Source organism: Artemia franciscana, chromosome 11 (assembly GCF_032884065.1).
Source record: "Artemia franciscana chromosome 11, ASM3288406v1, whole genome shotgun sequence".
Taxonomy (NCBI): Eukaryota; Metazoa; Arthropoda; class Branchiopoda; order Anostraca; family Artemiidae; genus Artemia; species Artemia franciscana.
Genome location: NC_088873.1, coordinates 24,881,932 through 24,904,252, shown reverse-complemented (window position 1 = coordinate 24,904,252; position 22,321 = coordinate 24,881,932). Strand labels below are relative to the sequence as shown.

General features: G+C 34.2%; 1 protein-coding gene and 1 long non-coding RNA gene across 3 annotated transcripts in view; one reads left to right on the top strand and one right to left on the bottom strand.

The window, feature by feature from the left end:
- The window catches only part of LOC136033002 (RRP15-like protein), a 220,701-nt gene that overhangs the window by 33,666 nt on the left and 164,714 nt on the right, over window positions 1–22,321 (bottom strand). The gene's annotated exons all lie outside the window — the stretch shown is intronic.
- On the top strand, window positions 10,655–16,132 carry LOC136033001 (uncharacterized). Its single transcript, XR_010618836.1, has 2 exons — window positions 10,655–15,298; window positions 15,637–16,132. It is a non-coding gene; the product is annotated as an uncharacterized LOC136033001 (long non-coding RNA).

Genomic DNA, 22,321 nt, shown 5'->3' with positions numbered 1-22,321 from the left:
CCTGGATAAGTTTCTAATTACAATTTTTATCACTTGATAATTGTTAATAAAAGCTTTTTCAACCTTAGCTTACTATTAGCAGTGAATCAGCCTAATTATCTCTATTCTATCTGTTTTTTAAGTTTTTAAGTTTTTTTTCTCGCGTTTGAATTGCTCTCTGAACACCATATTTGTTTACAAGCGTTCTTTTTTTCTTCTTTTTTTTATAATAAGGTGACTTGACTTTTGAAACATGTGTTTTTTGGTTACTAAGGACCGTGGCTTGTCTTTGTACCAGCAACAACATACCAATATTGTTCCTTGATAACCCTAGTATCAATAACTTTCCAGCTACTGCTGCAACCATGATATGACGCCGCTATAAAGTAGTGTTTTCCACCATCTTGCAGCGCTAAACAACAATTTTGGCCCAAGGAGTGGCCAAAATAAAAGAGGAAAATCTCTTTAATAGCCAGTCGATAGTAGTGATGCCTTTTTGGATTCCACAACACAGATAAGACTATCCCCTCAAGAAGCTATTACATGCACCTTGGTCTTACGTGATACTATGGCGCACCTGGTACACCTGTATGACACGTAATACGGCTTGTTAAAGTCAGTTAGTTAAGTGGGGCAGTCCCGGTTGTGAAAAATTGATCATAGTCCAATATTTACAGGTGAATATGGCACAATCTTACTCGACTAGTTTCGGTTCTGGTGGACCTTTATAATCTGAAAAAAAGCTTGTTTTAAAAGGTCAGCGACACGTGAGTTGTAAAAGCTTAGTGTTCACTCATTTATTGAAAAAGAGCTCAGTGTGCCAACATCGAGGATATTATTCTTGGTATATCCCTTAGTAATGGATGCTTTTACTCTGTTGGATAATGAAGGCGCTAACAAAGGCGAAATGAGAGCTAGAGCGTCTAGCCCAGCAGTAGAAATTACAAGAGGTTGTCGACTAGCCCTAGAATGGGACGAGATGTTAGCACGATATGTAATATCATTAAGTAAATTCAAGTCGGAAGAAGAGTTATGCTTTACAGCAAAATTGATTGTAATATATATGCAAAGATTACAAGACAGATTAAATATATTAGTAAAATATACCGAAGACAATGATCTGATTCAATCTATAAAAAAGGAGCGAGTTTCTTACTAACGAGAAAGAATCATCATTCACTGTTAGTCTATAATCGGTAGTGAGAGTATCAGGATTAAAGTAACTGGATTTGAGAAACTACAAATCATACGGAATCTTGTTACTTTGGAAAGACCCTTGATTCTTGATGATGATTTTCTAGAGTTATCTTTTCAAAGGAAGAATATTTTCTCAAAGAATGCTTAATGATAAACAGAAAAATGATTCTCGGTTTTTGGATTACTGTATGAAACTTTTACGTCGTTGCCCAGATGCATTTACTGAATTTATTGATATATTAATCAAAACAAAAAAAAATGATATTATAGATTTACTTTTGAGTACTACCTAGAAATTAGTTTAAGACGGCCCTTTCACAAGGGAACAAAAAATAAGTCGAAAAACCCTGTCCAAACAGGTTTTCTGACGTCATTCGATTACTCCTCCTCCAAGAAGACTTTCATATTATTGATCCTGAGTCAGTTTCTTTTTAGAAGCGGCATCAGCACTGAAACATGTTTTACACATATCCATAATGTTTGTATACATTGGGTAGCTGTTTATCCTGTGAGAATTGTGCTATTATTGATGAATAATGAAAAGTGTAGATTATGCAATCCATGCCAATTGCATAGAGGATATGCAGTGCAAATTGAAAACTTTAATTCCTGTCTTGAAGATGTTGTGACTTTCACACTAGAGGTTTCCTATGTTCCAGTTGTCACTATGGTTAATGTGACCAACGGGAAAATACTTACCCTGGTTTGATTGTAAAAACCCTAAACGGGATTTTTGTTAATTTTTAAGAGACTGGTATTGTTGTGGTTTTAAATTGTTTTAGAAGGAATCTTTTGGTCTGCGCTTCAATTGCTGGAATAGTTACTGGTTTTTAGGACATCGCTGTAAAGACACCGGCTACTATGATTATAAACCTACTGATTTTTATTTGGCTGTTACAGAAAGTGATTTTTTATAGGAGAATTTTGTGTGTGAAATTGCTTCAAATAAGCGAATTGAAACAAGCGAAGTTTATGATATAAATCAAAACACTATTATTAAGTTTACAAGACGATTTAATAAAAATGGAGTTACATTATATTATTTGAAATTTGACCCTGACTTTGCATGCTAAGATGAATACAAGTTGAACCGTGACTAGCTGCCGCCACTTATCATTACTGTTTGTTACCTATACATTAAAGAAGAAATCTAAAGAACAAAGATTTTGTACTTATAAGTTTTATTAATAAACGAATTCACAAACATTTTATAAGTATTTCACTTGTCGGACACTAAAATTTATATTATACAGGTATGAAAGAGTATTTTCAACTAGAAAATCGTTCTGTCGGGGATTGTCTACATATTCACAGTAAGTATATCTGCAACATCAAAAAATAAGATATTAATAGTGCATGAAAACAACAGCTCTTGGTTGATAGATATTGAATTCGCTTCCAATTTTCCGCTCTGCTCAAAAACATTTTGATGTGAAGAGTGTAGAAAACATACGATGGGCCAAGAAGATCAACTTTGAATATGGTCGAAGAAATCCGGGGGCATGCAGTTGTATTTGTATTTGGATATGTTGGAGTTCAAATTGAATACAATGATTATTTGATTTATGTCCAAGGAGGCAAGTCTAATAGAACAGTACCATCAGGGTAATTTCCCAATATGTTTCAAATTGAGCGATAACCAAACATCTCTTTTCTTTCAGATTTTTCTGAGAAAAATCAGAAAATGCGTCACCTTTTCCGACGAAAAAACATTTCGCTAAACTCTGTGTTTTGAATGATGTTTTTCTCTTGTTTAATAATATAAACGGTGCTGACTTACTGTTTTACTTTTACTCAATTTAATCCTCCTTTATTTTCTTTCTTATTTTTTGAAAGATATTGATCAAAAAGCCGAGTTTCAATAACAAAAACCTAATATTTCGTTTGGAATCAGGCCTGAGATTCTAGAATATATTAAATTTCAAATTACCTGAGAAATATTAACAAACAAAAAAGGGTTTTTCTAAGTGAGTTAAGCTCTGCCCAAATGCTTGGCAATTGATATCAAAGTCATATCTACGTAAATTGGAAAAAATTGGTATGCACGCCTCGAACACTGAGCTGTGAACGAATATCCAAATACCCAGTCGGAAGGGATATCTATGAGCAGAAAGTTAAATAAAACTATTCATGGTTACCAAATTTTTTATTGAATTTTGTATAATAGTATTTTTTTCCTTTTGGTTGGTTACTCACTCCAGAATATTCCACTGTGTAAACAAATTTTTCGCAATATACCACATTGTAAGAACAGATGCTACATGGGAGGGCGGGTGTGCCTTCGGGCTGGGGCTCTTCCCGAGAAATCACAAAATTAGACCCATAATTCCCTTTATTTTTTTTTAATTAATTTGTATTTTCGTGTGTTTTGAGGTTGTAGCTCCTGGATTATATTTTGCCTGACCTACGTGTCAAACTATGAAGAGTTGAAAATAAAACTGTACAAAAGCTGCAAAATGTTCATTTTGCGTCATTAAATTGCTCCCTAGCTTACTAAAAAGAAAAAAAAAGTATAAATAGCTACCAATCGATGTTTTTGTTTAAATATACCGAATAAATATTTTATGGCAAAGAAGAATTGACAGATAAATTGGTGAATATGATTTTATACGAATATGAGTGATCATTTCTTTCAGACATAAATGAACTTCATATCGTTGTGAACCAGCTCAGCTCATCAATCAATCACGTGGTGCTCCAGCTAATCAGACAGCTTAAACGGCGCGATAAGCTACGCAACAAGATGGAGAAGAACTGTGACATAATTACAGCGTATTTACAAGCAATTTCACCAAAGAGAAGTTAGTCAATTTGAATTTAGATAAGCATAAAGGATAAAAGTAATGTGTCTTTACTGTGAAATGCCACCGTCCTAGGACCATGAGCTTAAAAGCAAACCAAACTGCCATTGTTCAAATGAAAACTTTGGGAGGGGGTGTGTAAAATTTTAATTAGTTATTTCTTGCTGAATATGGTATTTGTATGTAGAAGCAAGTTTAGATCTCTTATTTTCAATTTTACAAAAGAGGCAAATCAAATTAAGAAAAAACAAAAAAATCATACATTTAAGCATTTGGATAAACATGCGTTTTAATAATCGTCTTCAGGCTGAACTTTGTCTTTTTCGTATTTTCAATTGTAAGGTTCTCAATCAGATTTTGCTCATCTTCTTATCCTAGTACATTTCAAATTATTTATAATATATTTTGTTATTTCAAGATAACTGGTTTTTAGTATGGAGGTGGTAACTTCCTGTGAGGGTGTGAAGAGGGAGGGCTGAATAAATTTGAATGGAGGAGGAGCGTGCGCGGCTGTGTTGGTCTCAGGTGGCCTGGTGCTGTGGTGAGTCGTTAGTAGCAGTAGTAATAATAGTGGTGGTAATATGGCAGAATTAGGGCAAAAAAAATTATATTAGGGTTACTACAACCAACCTAAGGATTTTTTTATTTAAAAAAGAAACGAAGATGTCGTAGCTTCGGAAAATGTTTGTGAAAGTACTTTTCAGGGAAAAATCGGAAAGGATTCTTCGTGAAAAATAGCTTGAAATATTCAGGGATTATGTCCTGGGAAGACTTCACCTTTGACCTTAGTTTGTCTAGAGCCGTTGATGGTGCATTGAGCGTTGATGAAGTCTTTCCGCTCGTCCATAAGCCGTGCTGCAGCATTAAACTCTTTCCGCTCTGGTACTAACAAGGTTCCAGACATACTTCGTTCTAAGTAATAAGTTTGCCGGAAGGTGTATTTCAGACGGACTCCTGGACCAAGGAATCGTGAAATTATTTTAAAAAGGGCTGGGTATTAAAGGGTCTGACAATGATCTAACCTGCTCTTTCCTTCTTGTTATTTTGGAATTTACACCCTTAAGTTCCTGGGACAAGTAGAAAGGGGACGCTAGTGTGCAAAAAAAATAAAAATAGGTTTTGGAACAAGGGCTCTCCCCAAAACTGGGGCCCAGAAAGGTCAAAAAATATTTTTTCGATCGGCTTAAAATTTATATATTTGGGCCCTCGGCCAAGAAGTCCTAATTCACAAAAAGAACATACAAAAAAATTATTTTTTTTGACAAAAACAGGGCCTACAAAAAGGGTGGAAAGCTTTTTCTTTAAACAACTCGAACCTTATAGGTGTCATTAATCGACACAACCATACTTAGCTTGTTCTGTTTTCTATGCATTGTGATCTAACTATTCTTGCATATTATGGACCAATTTTTCAAGCCGATCTATGATATGACAATTTTTGGCCCATTTTCTGCGGTTTAAAACATCAGTCTGAGCTAATGACCAAACTTATATTTCTGGATGAACAGCCGCCATCTAATAAAGGTAATATTTTTCTGTCTGAAGGATATCTTCCATGATTTGCTTGGTTAATAAAAATAGCTCATATATGCGATATATTTGCTGCATTCAAAGATTTAATTTAGGTTTGCAAGGTTTTAATTTTAAAGTTTAATTGTGTTGGAAAAAACATTGCTGTGATGATAAAAATAAAATGATTTGTGGAAACAACGACTTTCAAAAATATATTCTCATACTTTAAAACATTATATGAGTCTATTGAAATCCACCCGCACTATGATAGAGTGGATTTATGTCTAGAGACAGTATCAATTTCTGCTGAAGAAAATTTTTCTAAGCTAATGAATAGCTTTAAAAAGCTATTCGATCCTCCTTCAAATAATGTTTGGATTAAAGATTCTTTTTCAGCAAATGGTGAAAGGAAGAAATGTTGAAAGGAGGAACCAATAAAGTAAACTAAAAATGGTCCGAACTAACGTCTTTTTGCTACCAGTTATACCTCTGAAGCTGCGTTCTCAGAAGGGTTGCCACCCGATGATAAAAAAAATCACTTAGTGTTTTTTTTTGTTGATTTAGTGATTTCCTTCAACAAAATAGTGATTTATGTGCTAATATATGGATTTTTTATTTTTAAGCAATAAAATGAAATCATTCGAAATAGTGAAAAGTCATTTGGGGAGGTAACCCTGGTTCTCAGCTCTAGTGTACTTAAAAAATAAGTATAGAAACAAATTAGGTATCGAACCTGGTTAGCATCATTGACTCCTGAAAATAATAAGTAATTACAAGCAATATTTTCCTTCGTAATAAGGACAAAATGCTTAGAAACGAAGCTCATGTTGTTTACCCAAGTTTCAAATCAAATTAATTGCTGATTCCTTTATTACTTATATTTTTCTTGGATAACAATTTTGAAATTCTTGTTTAAACAAATAAATAGCGGATTTTCATAGAAATAAAAGTCTGTTTTAAAAGTTGTTTCACACCATGGGTTGCAAAAAAATTTAAGTGAAACAGTTCATGGTAACGAACTGTAGTAAGGAGTGACCCAGCTCAATAGTAACCAAAACTCTAATAGTAACCTAAAACTCTTTGATACGAATAGTACATCAAAATAATCGCATTTTAATGCTGATTTTCAATATAAAAGTTTCATCAAGTTTAGTCTTGCCCATCAAAAGTTACGAGCCTGAGAAAATTTGCCTTATTTTAGAAAATAGGAGGAAACAACCCCTAAAAGTAATAAAATCTCAACGAAAATCACACCATCAGATTCAGCGTATCAGAAAACCCTAATGTAGAAGTTTGAAGCTCCTATCTACAAAATGTGTAATTTTTCATTTTTTGCCAGAAGGCAGATCACGGATGCGTGTTTATTTTTTTTTTTGTTTGTTTGTTTTTTTGTTTTTTCCCAGGGGTGATCGTATCGACCCAGTAGTCCTATAATCTTGCGAGAGGGCTCATTCCAACGGAAATGAAAAGTTCTAGTGCCCTTATAAAGTGACCCAAAAAATTGGAAGGCACCTATCCCCCCTCCCACGCTAATTATTTTCCCAAAGTCAACGGATCAAAATTCTGTTTTTTACTGTTTTAAAAAGTAGAGTTAAGAGAAAGAGTCAAACTTTAGCGTAAAGAGCGGGGCGTTAATGAGGAAGCAGCCCTTTTCGTATGCGAAGTAATTTCTGTTCGTTTTATGTTTTAATGTCGCTCCTTACTTCCTGCTAAAAAAACTTGTTTTTTTATTTAAATAAAAATTTTGTACAGGACTACAGTCAATAAAGTTTAAGAAACGCTGCTATATGATGAGCAAAGGCATGTGGAGATTGGCTAGCAAGACAATGAATTGAATGGGGTTGAGTTGAAGAAACGTTATTATTTTTTTATATCAATTATTCACAAGAAAACTCACCATAAATCCCTCTAAATACCACAGCATGATATGGAGGAGGGATAATCAAAGAAATCAACAAAAAGAGAAAAAAATGTAATTAACATTTACCTTAAAATGGGTTAAATAAGACTGGAGCCACCAATGCTTGAATCGACAGAGGATGGAGATTAGAAATTTGAACTCAGTATCATCAATTGGTGGGGAGATAATCTCTTCTAGGTTTTGAAAAATATCCCCCCCTTTAAATCTCTCAAATTTGGATAGACCGGTTTAACTGTCGCATTTTTATTAATTTTTGCTTTATTGATGTTTGACTCTGACAAGTCAACACTTCAAGCTGATAAACCCTTTCACTTCATAACTGCTATAATGTTATTTCCCTCCCTCAGTTTCAGCGAGTTAGCAAAAACTGATCAGAGCCCCATCTAAGTTAGTATCTAATGAAGGGATATAATTTCATAATACAATTCCCTTGTTCCCGGGAATCGATCTATGAAAACTTGTGCGCTGTGTAGGCGATACGTATTTTCGCGGATTTTTAGCCTTTGAATTCCAGTTTAACTTATGAATTGACAAAGATAGGTTTAAATGAGTGGGTTTTTGAGTAGCATTAGGGTGAACATATCTAATTTTGCCAAAGGTGAGAAAGTTTAAGAACTATCATTAATTTTGAATTGTTTATGTTCGAAGAGGAGATGAGTTGAAGGATATTAATTTTGCTTAGATTTTATCATAGGCTACTAGCTTTTCCTCAGGATTTTAAGATTTTTTTTTTTTTCGAATTTTTTTTATTCAAGTAAACGGAGATCACTTTTTTCTTCCCTGAAATTATATTGGAACCAAAAGATGATTGGTGAAGCTTGTTTCAGTCTGCTTTCCATGAGGAGTTGTTACCCTCCGCCTTTTTTGCTTCGGCAAAGGATTGAAATTGGATCTCTATATGTGCTCTCAGGCTACAGGGCTCCTGCTTCCCAGATCAATCAAAAAAAAAAAAAAAAAAGAAGAAGACTCTAAACCAACAATAAAAAATATATATTGCAACAAAAAAAAGGTAAAGATAAAACAAGGTGCTTGAACGGTAATTTAGTAAATATAAAAGATCCATTACCTCTCTGGAATTTCAACTTAGGTCTCTACGAATTTTGAAAGCAGGGAACACTGAAATTTCTTTATGGTTACTCATGCTTAGAATCAAAGAAAAGCAACAAGGATGAACCCCTACCTGCAACCATGTTTGTTAAAAAAAAAAAAAATTCTTACGCTACGAGCATAATGGTCCCAGCCAAAGATATAGATATCCGGTCATCTGAATAAAGCTATGCACAATATTTGCGCCCTTGGCAAATTCATGTTGGCACTTTTTTTTGTCGGGCAAAGGAGTGTTTTTTCAGGAAAAAAGAGGATAAATCCTTCCTTTGGAGGAGAGGAGGTCTGATAATTTTGCATTGTCGTCAACTCCTCCATTTATGTTTTGCTAATTCTGCTGTCAAATTCACTTACTTTATTTTAATTAACAGCATTTTCATTTGGCACTTCTTTCCCTATATCTCAGTGTTTAGGAAAATCATGGCATAATAGAGCGGTCTTAACAGAGTTGTTTGAATAATATGTACTGTGCAGCAAGAAGCCAATATGTATTCTGTATTTAGAAGCTGAACACTATTTTTGGATCTTCTATAGTGCACCCGGTGAAATGGTGTACCAAATACTTTGCCATGTGTACTATTTCTAGGGGATGACCTTTTCGAAACAATTGAAGCTACAAATTTTAATTTTAGATAAAGCTGATCATTTTATTACCAATATAAATATTACTAGATTCAATGCTTCGTAATACTTATAATAGTCGTTAATCACCTATCTTTTCTTGTTCCGACTATTTTTGTGTTCCATGGTCGATTCAACAAAAATCATGCATGTTCAACTGATGACGTTACATTTAAAATCGCACTACACAGCATTTTTAGTTTCTGGAACAAGTATAAGTTTCAGTTCAGTAACCCATAGAATATAATGCATGAGTTAGGGTTGAAGTTCTAGTATTCTGTATGTCTGAATATTCATTTTTTGTCTAACCTATTTGCAAAGTAAATTTAGTTAATTAGAATGATAGAATTCTCTTTCGGAACTTGGAATCTATAGGTATGGAATTCCAGACTACCTTTTGGGGGACAATGTCACTTGTGGTTTCTTAACGTCGATATTTAGTCTTTTAATCTTCTCAGTTGGGAACATAACTACAACTTGATTTAGAAAGTATTGATTCTACCATATTTTAACAAGAATTCCTTAGCCTTCAATACTGCATACTATCACTAAAATGAAATAGTGGAAAATCAAGAAAATGTCCTAAGGAAATTTAGTCACCTGTCTTCACAGGACAAAGCTAGTATGAAATTTAACTGCTCAATCATACGACTGTACATCTTTCTTGAAAAAAAAGACTACTGTATGAGCCCATCTACCGAGCCTCCCTACGACTCTTTTCTTATGACAATCATTTTTTCTTGTGACAAACGAGAAAAAAGTAAGAATCGTAAGTTTTAAAGTTACTTGAATTTTATTATCTCTATCTCTCCCAATTATTATTATTGTTTTGTATCATTTCTCTAATTCATGTCCCTCCCACTGATTCTTCCACATCTACTATTAGTCATATATGGTCTCAGATTTCTAGAGCCTCTGATCTTTTAGTGCAAATCAAATAAGTTGTTTATGTTGGCTGCATTAGATATGCCAGGAGCTAATTAGTCTTTTTTGTTAGCGGGAAAAGAAGAGAGGATATGGACTGCATCAGAATACGAGAACAAGTTTTTAGCTAGCTGTAATAGCGTAGGCTAGTTCAATGGTATCTTCATTACTTCTTATTTAAGCATTTCATTCATTTTTTATTAAGTTTTTGTTCTGTAAAGCACAATTTTTTAAGACTCGGCTATCAGATATATTTTTCCGATTTGGAATTATATATATATATATATATATATATGTGTGTGTGTTTTCCCTTTCTCCTTCTATCTCCTGTTCTTTTTTTTTCTTTTTTTTTTTAATGTGTTTGTGCTGTTGCATTGATGATTTCTCTTTTCGTTATATATATATATATATATATATATATATATATATATATATATATATATATATATATATATATATATATATATATATATATATAATTTTATATATATGTATATATATATATATATATATATATATATATATATATATATATATATATATATATATATATATTATATATATATATCCTTACCACCAGGTCCCGGCACTCGGCACGCGGCAGGTTTCAAAATATGAATTTTCATTGTTGCCTAAACGCAGACACTTGGAGTCTTTTTTTGATGACATAACCTCCAAATAGACCTTAAATTAGATGTTGTTCCTTTGTAAAATTACGTTTCTTTATTGGATCTTCAACTATTGCCTCAGCCCGTCTTTTGTCATTATGAAAGACATATCGCCGAACCTTTGTTTCTTTTAATCTTTCTGGTGGTGGGACAAAAACTCCTTTTGCCTTGGCTTGTCTTTTGTCTGTTTGTTTCTTTTAATCGTTCTGGTCATGGGAGAAAACTCCTTTTGCCTTGGCTTGTCTTTCGTCATTATGAATAAAATATCACCGAACCTTTGTTTCTTTTAATCGTTCTGATGGTGGGACAAAAACTCCTTTTGCCTTGGCTTGTCTTTTGTCATTATGAATGACATATCACCGAACCTTAGTTTCTTTTAATCGTTCTGGTGGTGGGACAAAAACTTCTTCTTTTGCCACGGTTCGTTTCTTTTAATCGTTCTGGTCATGGGAGAAAAATCCTTTTGCCTTGGCTTGTCTTTTGTCATTATGAATAACATATCACCAAACCTTTGTTTCTTTTAATCGTTCTGGTGGTGGGACAAAAACTTCTTCTTTTGCCTCGGTTCGTTTCTTTTAATCGTACTGGTCATGGGAGAAAAATCCTTTTGCCTTGGCTTGTCTTCTGTCATTATGAATGACATATCACCGAACCTTAGTTTCTTTTAATCGTTCTGGTGGTGGGACAAAAACTTCTTCTTTTGCCTTGGTTCGTTTCTTTTAATCGTTCTGGTCATGGGAGAAAAATTCTTTTGCCTTGGCTTGTCTTTTGTCATTATGAATGGCATATCACCGAACCTTAGTTTCTTTTAATCGTTCTGGTGGTGGGACAAAAACTTCTTCTTTTGCCTTGGTTCGTTTCTTTTAATCGTTCTGGTCATGGGAGAAATCCTTTTGCCTTGGCTTGTCTTTTGTCATTATGAATGACATATCACCGAACCTTAGTTTCTTTTAATCGTTCTGGTGGTGGGACAAAAACTTCTTCTTTTGTCTCGGTTCGTTTCTTTTAATTGTTCTGGTAATGGGAGAAAAATCCTTTTGCCTTGGCTTGTCTTTTGTCATTATGAATGACATATCACCGAACCTTTGTTTCTTTTAATCGTTCTGGTAGTGGGACAAAAACTTCGTCTTTTTCCTTGGCTTGTGCCTCGGCTTGTCTTTTGTCATTATGAATGACATATCACCGAACCTTTGTTTCTTTTAATCGTTCTCGTGGTGGGACAAAAACTTCTTCTTTTTCCTCGGTTTGTTTCTTTTAATCGTTCTGGTCATGGGACGAAAACTCCTTTTACCTTGGCTTGTCTTTTGTCATTATGAATGACATAACACCGAACCTTTGTTTCTTTTAATCGTTCTGATAGTGGGACGAAAACTCCTTTTGCCTTGGCTCGTCTTTTGTCATTATGAATGACATATTACCGAACCTTTGTTTCTTTTAATCGTTCTAGTGGTTGGACAAAACTTTTTTCTTTTGCCTCGGTTTGCTTCTTTTAATCGTTCTGGTGTTGGGACGAAAACTCCTTTTGCCTTGGCTTGTCATTTGACATTATGAATGACATATCACCGAACCTTTGTTTCTTTTAATCGTTCTGATGGTGGGACAAAAACTCCTTTTGCCTTGGCTTGGCTTTTGTCATTATGAATGACATATCACCGAACCTTAGTTTCTTTTTATCGTTCTGGTGGTGGGACAAAAACTTCTTCTTTTGCCACGGTTCGTTTCTTTTAATCGTTCTGGTCATGGGAGAAAAATCCTTTTGCCTTGGCTTGTCTTTTGTCATTATGAATAACATATCACCGAACCTTTGTTTCTTTTAATCGTTCTGGTGGTGGGACAAAAACTTCTTCTTTTGCTTCGGTTCGTTTCTTTTAATCGTACTGGTCATGGGAGAAAAATCCTTTTGCCTTAGCTTGTCTTCTGTCATTATGAATGACATATCACCGAACCTTAGTTTCTTTTAATCGTTCTGGTGGTGGGACAAAAACTTCTTCTTTTGCCTCGGTTCGTTTCTTTTAATCGTTCTGGTCATGGGAGAAAAATCCTTTTGCCTTGGCTTGTCTTTTGTCATTATGAATGACATAATCACCGAACCTTATTTTCTTTTAATCGTTCTGGTGGTGGGATAAAAACTTCTTCTTTTGCCTTGGTTCGTTTCTTTTAATCGTTCTGGTCATGAGAGAAATCCTTTTGCCTTGGCTTGTCTTTTGTCATTATGAATGACATATCACCGAACCTTAGTTTCTTTTAATCGTTCTGGTGCTGGGACAAAAACTTCTTCTTTTGTCTCGGTTCGTTTCTTTTAATTGTTCTGGTAATGGGAGAAAAATCCTTTTGCCTTGGCTTGTCTTTTGTCATTATGAATGACATATCACCGAACCTTTGTTTCTTTTAATCGTTCTGGTGGTGGGACAAAAACTTCGTCTTTTTCCTTGGCTTGTGCCTCGGCTTGTCTTTTGTCATTATGAATGACATATCACCGAACCTTTGTTTCTTTTAATCGTTCTCGTGGTGGGACAAAAACTTCTTCTTTTTCCTCGGTTTGTTTCTTTTAATCGTTCTGGTCATGGGACGAAAACTCCTTTTACCTTGGCTTGTCTTTTGTCATTATGAATGACATAACACCGAACCTTTGTTTCTTTTAATCGTTCTGATAGTGGGACGAAAACTCCTTTTGCCTTGGCTCGTCTTTTGTCATTATGAATGACATATCACCGAACCTTTGTTTCTTTTAATCGTTCTAGTGGTTGGACAAAACTTTTTCTTTTGCCTCGGTTTGCTTCTTTTAATCGTTCTGGTGTTGGGACGAAAATTCCTTTTGCCTTGGCTTGTCATTTGACATTATGAATGACATATCACCGAACCTTTGTTTCTTTTAATCGCTCTCATGGTGGGACGAAAAATCCTGCTCACGTATTTCCTCTTCTTTCTCATTTTTGACTCGCTCACATGTTTGGTGTCGTATATCTTCTAACCACCCGCGTCTTCGCTCTTCATTTTCATTTTTGACACGTTTTTTTTTATTTTGATTGCTTCAGACGGTTTAACAATGGCCTTTGCTTTAGCTGCCCGCATTGGTGTTGTCACAATTGATGGTGGAAATTTTCGTTTTTAGTGCCTTCCAACAGACGTTATATTATATAAATGACTGATGCTCTGGAACTTCAACAGTTTTTATGTATGTCACGTTTGACATCATATAAGAAAATCTTATATGATGTCACGAGGAATTCCTATATGATGTACTAACATAGTACATAACGTTGTTTACAAAAACTTAAATTAAGGTTCTTAACAAACAAGGCCCCTCCCCTCAGACATGTAGGCATATTTTCTCAGACTTCTGAACAATCTAGATCGTTTCTTTTTACGCAAGAATTACCCAAGATACCAATTCTCCCCCCCCCCCCCCCAAAAAAAAAATATTGAGTATAAATAAGTAGTTTGTTTGTGTGTTTGTCCGCATATGACGTCATTTAAGTATATAAGGCTTTGTATATGACGTCATTATAAGTATATAAGGGGGTGATTCAAAGAGAAATTTCAGTACAATTCCTACAATGGCAGAAGAAACAGCCGAGGAAGCTGCTCAAAGAGTTAATTCAAAGAGAAATTTTAGTATAAATCCTACAATGGCAGAAGAAACAGCCGAGGAAGCTGCTCAAAGGGTGAATGCCAAAAGTTTTGCGGCTAATAGAGAAAGTAAGAAAAGAAAGCGTGCCGAGGAATCACAAGAACAACATGAAAACAGGCTTGCGTCTCAAAGAGAAAATGACGACCGGGACACCAGGACACAGAGAATATAAATGACGACCGGGACACTCAAAGAGAAATTATAGACCGGGTCACAAATGACGACCGGGACACAGGGAATATAAATGACGACCGTGACACAGGGACATAACTACAACGGTGACGCCGGGGGGGGGGGCACAGGGGGGATATATAAATGACGACGGGGACACAGGGATATTCGATTAGCAATCACCATCGACAAAGCTCAAGGGCAATCACTAGAAAAATGCGGTATAGATCTGAATACGGATTGTTTTTCCCATGGACAATTATATGTTGCATGTTCAAGAGTCGGTAAACCTGACGATCTATTTTAATGCACAGACAATGGGACAGCGAAGAATATATATATATATATATATATATATATATATATATATATATATATATATATATATATATATATATATATATATATATATATATATATATATATATATATATATCGGTATATATATATATATATATATCTATATATATAAAAATAAGTTGTCTGTCTGTGGATGTGTGGATGGATCAGGTGACGTCACCTGAAAAAACTGGATCAGGTGACGTCAAAACTGAAAAAACTAAAAAAAGGCAAAAACTACAAAAAAAAACTAAAAACTAATTAAAAAAAAAGCTAAAAAACTAAAAAAACTATAAAGGTAAAAACCAATAAAAAACTAAAAAAAAACTGAAAAAACTAAAAAAAGGCAAAAACTACAAAAAAAAACTAAAAACTAATAAAAAAAGTAAAAAAGCTAAAAAACTAAAAAAACTAAAAAAACTAAAAAAAGGTAAAAAACTAAAAAAAATAAAAAATATATATAAATAAAAATAAGTTGTCTGTCTGTGGATGTGTGGATCAGGTGACGTCACCTGAAAAAACTGGATCAGGTGACGTCAAAACTGAAAAAACTAAAAAAAGGCAAAAACTACAAAAAAAACTAAAAACTAATAAAAAAAAGCTAAAAAACTAAAAAAACTATAAAGGTAAAAACCAATAAAAAACTAAAAAAAAAACTGAAAAAACTAAAAAAAGGCAAAAACTACAAAAAAAAACTAAAAACTAATAAAAAAAAGTAAAAAAGCTAAAAAACTAAAAAAACTAAAAAAACTAAAAAACTAAAAAAAGGTAAAAAACTAAAAAAAATAAAAAATAAAAAAAAACTAAAAAAAAGGAAAAAACTGAAAAATAAGCTAAAATAAAGGTAAAAACCAATAAAAAACTAAAAAGAAAAAAAGGAAAAAACTAATAAATGACGACACTCAAAGAGAAAGCGACCAGGACAAAAGGAATGTTCGATTAGCAATCAACAAAGCACCGGGACACAGGGAGTATAAATGACGACCAGGACATAAGTAAAAAAAAAAATTAACAAAACTAAAAAGAAGGTAAAAACTACAAAAAAACTAAAAAGAAAAAAAAACTAAAAACTAATAAAAAAACTAAAAAATCTAAAAATCTAAATAAACTAAAAAAGAAAAAAAAAGGAAAAAAATAAAGGAGAAAAACAAAACTAAAAAACGAATGTATATACAGACCGGTACACCGGGATACAAATGACGACCGGGACACAGGGAATATAAATGACGACCGGGACACAGGGACACAACTACAACGGGGACACCGGGGGAAACAGGGGGATATAAATGACGACCGGGACAAAAAAACTAAAAAGAAAAAAAAACTAAAAACTAATAAAAAAACTAAAAAATCTAAAAATCTAAATAAGCTAAAAAAGAAAAAAAAAAGGAAAAAAATAAAGGAGAAAAACAAAACTAAAAAACGAATGTATATACAGACCGGGACACCGGGATACAAATGACGACCGGGACACAGGGAATATAAATGACGACCGGGACACAGGGACACAACTACAACGGGGATCTATTTATATGCAAAGACAATGGGACAGCAAAGAATGTTGTATATTCGCAAGTTTTACGTAGTTAAAACCATATATATATATCTATCTATATTCACAGGTGGGACATAGGGACACAACTACAATGGCGCGTAACTATTATGGCGCGTAACGACTTACGCGCGCGGGGGGGGCTTGGGGGGGGCGCGAAGCGCCCCCACCAACTAGGTGTTGGGGTGGCGCGAAGCGCCACCCCAACAGCTAGTATATATATATATATATGTATATATATATATATATATATATATATATATATATATATATATATCGGTATATATATATATATATATATATATATATATATATATATATATATATATATATATATATATATATATATAATATAAAGCGCCTATTTATATATATAAAGCGCCCCCACCAACTAGGTGTTGGTGTGGCGCCAAAATTTATTAGTTAAAATTTTTCAGGTCTATGAATCTTTTGATTTGGTTTATTGTTGTTTGTCCTATGTATTTGGATTTGTACGTAAGGTCAAGACCTCGTTCAGGTGTGTATCCAAATTATTACATAAAAACAAGCTTTTTTCAACCGAAAGTAAGGAGCAACAACAAAACTGAAAACGAACAGGTTATTGCTATTAATTATGTGAGGGGGATGTCCCCTTCTCAATACCTCGCTGTTTACGCTTGAGTTTTTCTGAACTGTAATAAAAAAGCTTATTATTATAATTAAACGGCCGTTGTGTTGCAGAAGTCGTTCTTAAAGAATCGGTGCAAAAAGTCAAACTTTAGCGTAAGGAGCAGGAATTGCGAACGGCACAGCCCCTCTAATATAGTTATTAATTTTTGTTCATTTTAAGTTTTGATGGTGCTCCTTACTTTCAGTTCAAAAAAAACTTTTTTTTCCAGCTGAAAAGTTCTGATCGTTTTTAAATAATGCCGACAAATCCAGCTACCCCTCCATGGAAAATTCCTTCTCTCTACGGACAGTACTTCCATGTAAAGTTATTCCCACGTAAAATCCCTGTTCTTCGCCAGGAAAAATCTTCTCAGACAATTCTATTCTAGCTGAACATTCCCTCCGAAAAATTTCTTACGGACGGTTTCAGGTGAAAACTTTTTCTTAGTGCACTTTCACTTAGAAAAGAGTTTCGTTTGAAAAGATTGTTTCCAAGTTCATTCTGGAAATCCCCTCCTCCATGGAAAAGTTCCCCCGTCTTCTTGCCGAAAGTTTGTCCCGCAGATAATTTTCTCTAATCATATCAAATATATGATATGAAAAGCCGGGTTTTTAGGGTTTTGGTTACTATTGAGCCGTGTCACTCCTTCGGAAATAGTTTTTGTCTTTTCTTACCGAATTATGAATTGTAATTATTAATTTCATATGCAATAGGATTATATGGTAGCAACATGATATTCAGGCTGATAAAATATAATAGTATCTTAATAGCAAAATTTGTTGAAGAAAGTTTTTAGAAACAAGTATTTCCTAATTTTTTACTAATCTGACTTTCGTCATCACAGATTTTTCCCTTTTAGCTTACAGATAACACGTTGAATATATATATATATATATATATATATATATATATATATATATATATATATATATATATATATATATATATACTAGCTGTTGGGGTGGCGCTTCGCGCCACCCCAACACCTATTTGGTGGGGGCGCTTCGCCCCCCCCCAAGCCCCCCGCGCGCGTAAGTCGTTACGCGCCATATTAGTTACGCGCCATTGTAGTTGTGTCCATATGTCCCACCTGTGAATATAGATATATATATATATATATATATATATATATATATATATATATATATATATATATATATATATATATATATATATATATATATATATATATATATATGTTTTTAACTACGTAAAACTTACGAATATACGACATTCTTTGCTGTCCCATTGTCTGTGCATATAAATAGATTGTCAGGTTTACCGACTCTTGAACATGCAACATATAATTCTCAATGGGCAAAACAATCCGTATTCAGATTTATACCTCAAGATTCTAATGATTGCCCTTGAGCTTTGTTGATGGTGATTGCTAACCGAACATTCCCTATGTCCCCGTCGTCATTTATATATCCCCCTGTGCCCCCCGGCGTCCCCGTTGTAGTTGTGTCCCTGTGTCCCGGTCGTCATTTATATTCTTTTTAGTTTTTTTTTGGTTTTTACTTTTTTTTTATTTTTTTTCTTTTTTCTTCCCTGTGTCCCGGTCGTCATTTGTGTCCCGGTGTCCCAGTCTGTAATCTCTCTTTGAGTGTCCCGATCGCCATTTATATTCCCTGTGTCCCGGTGTCCCGGTCTGTATATACAATAGTTTTTGAATTGGTCTTTTTTTTTAGTTTTTAGTTTTATACCTTTTTTTTAGTTTTTTTTAGTTATACCTCATGATTGCCCTTGAGCTTTGATGGTGAGTTGATGGTGATTGCTAATCGAACATTCCCTGTGCCCCTGACGTCATTTAGATATCCCCCTGTGCCCCCCGGCGTCCCGGTCGTCATTTGTGTCCCTGTGTCCCGGTCTGTATGTACATTCGTTTTTGAATTGGTATATGATGAAATAAATTTTGTGTTTTTTTTCCTTTTTTCTTTTTAGTTTTTTTTGGTTTTTACTTTTTTTAGTTTTTTTTTCTGTTTTCTTTTTAGTTTTTTTGTAGTTTTTACCTTTTTAGTTTTTTTTTAGTTTTGTTTTTCTCCTTTATTTTTCAGTTTTTCTCCTTTTTTTCTTTTTTTTCTTTTTTAGCTTTTTTTTTAATTTTTTTATTAGTTTTTAGTTTTTTCTTTTTAGTTCTTTTTTGTAGTTTTTACCTTGTTTTAGTTTTTTTTAGTTTTTTTAGTTTTTTCTTTTAATTTTTTTTTTGTAGTTTCTCAGACCTAGAACCTGGAACATAACGCGTTACCAACTCAGCCACTCGGGTTTGAATACATTCGTTTTTGAATTGGTTTATGAAATAATTTTTTTGTTTTTAGTTTTTCTTTCTTTTTTTTAGTTTTCTTTGTAGTTTTTACCTTTTTTAGTTTTTTTTCTTCTTTTGTATTCAGGGTTGAACCTTTCAGATCCACAACCTTAAACATAACGCTCTACCAATATTAGTTACGCGCCATTGTAGTTGTGTCCCTGTGTCTTTTAGTTTTATTATTGGTTTTTACCCTTTTTTTTTAGCTTTTTTAGTTTTTTTCTTTTTTCTTTTTAGTCTTTTTTTCTTTTTCAGTTTTTATTTTTTTTAGTTTTTTTATTAGTTTTTAGTTTTTCTTTTGTTTTAGTTTTTTTTTCGTTTTTACCTTTTTTTTAGTTTTTTTTAAGTTTTAGTTTTGTAGTTTTTACGTTTTTTTAGTTTTTTTTCTTTTTTAGTTTTTAGTTTTTTAACTTTTATTAGTTTTTTTAATATTCTAGCTTTTTTAGTTTTTTTAGTTTTTTTCCTTTTTAGTTTTTTTGTAGTTTTTACCTTTTTTAGTTTTTTTCTTCTTTTGTATTTAAGGTTCTAATCTGGAATCTCTCGAACCTAGAACCTGGAACATACCGCGTTACCAACTTAGCTACATCAGCTTGTATACTTTCGTTTTTGAATTGGTATATGATGAAATAATTCAGACGTCATATGCGGACAGACAGACAGACAGACAGACAGACAGACATAACCCACAAACAACTTATTTATATATATATATACTAGCTGTTGGGGTGGCGCTTCGCGCCACCCCAACACCTAGTTGGTGGGGGCGCTTCGCGCCCCCCCAAGCCCCCCCGCGCGCGTAAGTCGTTACGCGCCATATTAGTTACGCGCCATTGTAGTTGTGTCCCTATGTCCCACCTGTGAATATATATGTATATATATATATATATATACTAGCTGTTGGGGTGGCGCTTCGCGCCCCCCCAAGCCTCCCCGCGCGCGTAAGTCGTTACGCGCCATATTAGTTACGCGCCATTGTAGTTGTGTCCCTATGTCCCACCTGTGAATATAGATAGATAGATATATATATATATATATATATATATATATATATATATATATATATATATATATATATATATATATGTATATATATATATATATATATATATATATATATATATATATATATATATATATATATATATATATATATATATATATATGTTTTTAACTACGTAAAACTTGCAAATATACAACATTCTTTGCTGTCCCATTGTCTGTGCATATAAATAGATTGTCAGGTTTACTGACTCTTGAACATGCAACATATAATTGTCCATGGGAAAAACAATCCGTATTCAGATCTATACCTCATTATTCTAATAATGTGTCCCTGTGTCCCGGTCGTCATTTATATTCCCTGTGTCCCGGTCGTCATTTGTGTCCCGGTGTCCCAGTTTGTAATTTCTCTTTGAGTGTCCCGGTCGTCATTTATATTCCCTGTGTCCCGGTGTCCCGGTCGTCATTTGTGTCCCGGTGTCCCGGTCTGTAATGTCTATTCGAACAATCCCTGTGTCCCGGTCGTCATTTATATATCCCGCCTGTGCCCCCGGCGTCCCCGTTGTAGTTGAGTCCCTGTGTCCCGGTCGTCATTTATATTCCCTGTGTCCCGGTCGTGATTTGTGTCCGGGTGTCCCAGTCTGTAATTTCTCTTTGAGGTTCCCGGTCGTCACTTATATTCCCTCTGTCTTGGTCGTCATTTGTGTCCCGGTCTGTAATTTCTCTTTGAGTGTTTTTTCTTTTTAGTTTTTTTTTTAGTTTTTTACCTTTTTTCTTTTTTCAGCTTTCTTTTTCTTCTTTATTTTTCAGCGTCACTATGAAGTACATATCGACGAACCTTTGTTTTTTATAAATAGATTGTCAGGTTTACTGACTCTTGAACATGCAACATATAATTGTCCATGGGAAAAACAATCCGTATTCAGATCTATACCTCAATATTCTAATGATGTGTCCCTGTGTCCCGGTCGTCATTTATATTCCCTGTGTCCCGGTCGTCATTTGTGTCCCGGTGTCCCAGTTTGTAATTTCTCTTTGAGTGTCCCGGTCGTCATTTATATTCCCTGTGTCCCGGTCGTCATTTGTGTCCCGGTTTCCCAGTCTGTAATTTCTATTCGAACAATCCCTGTGTCCCGGTCGTCATTTATATATCCCGCCTGTGCCCCCGGCGTCCCCGTTGTAGTTGTGTCCCTGTGTCCCGGTCTTCATTTATATTCCCTGTGTCCCGGTCGTGATTTGTGTCCGGGTGTCCCAGTCTGTAATTTCTCTTTGAGGTTCCCGGTCGTCACTTATATTCCCTCTGTCTCGGTCGTCATTTGTGTCCCGGTCTGTAATTTCTCTTTGAGTGTTTTTTTTTTTTAGTTTTTTTTTTAGTTTTTTACCTTTTTTCTTTTTTCAGTTTTCTTTTTCTTCTTTATTTTTCAGCGTCACTATGAAGTACATATCGACGAACCTTTGTTTTTTCAACTTAAATCTGGTAGGCATTGATGACCTTATCCAAGTCAAAATCCCAAACCCAATCATCATCGCTATCATTTTCAGTTTTGATATGTTTTGACTCTCGCTGTCCAGGTGGATTTTCATCTAACTGCGCGGTTTTGCGTTCTTTAGCCGCAAGACTGTTTTCTTGTTGTTCTTGTGATTCCTCGGAACGCTTTCTTTTCTTACTTATTTCATGACGTCAGTCAACACAGAAACATGACGTCACCTGATCCACAGACAGACAGACAGACAACTTATTTTTATATATATAGAAGATATATGTTTTTAACTACGTAAAACTTGCGAATATACAACATTCTTTGCTGTCCCATCGTCTGTGCATATAAATAGATTGTCAGGTTTACCGACTCTTGAACATGCAACGCATAATGGTCCATGGGAAAACAATCTGTATTCAGATCTATACCTCATGATTCTATTGATTGCCCTTGAGCTTTGTTGATGG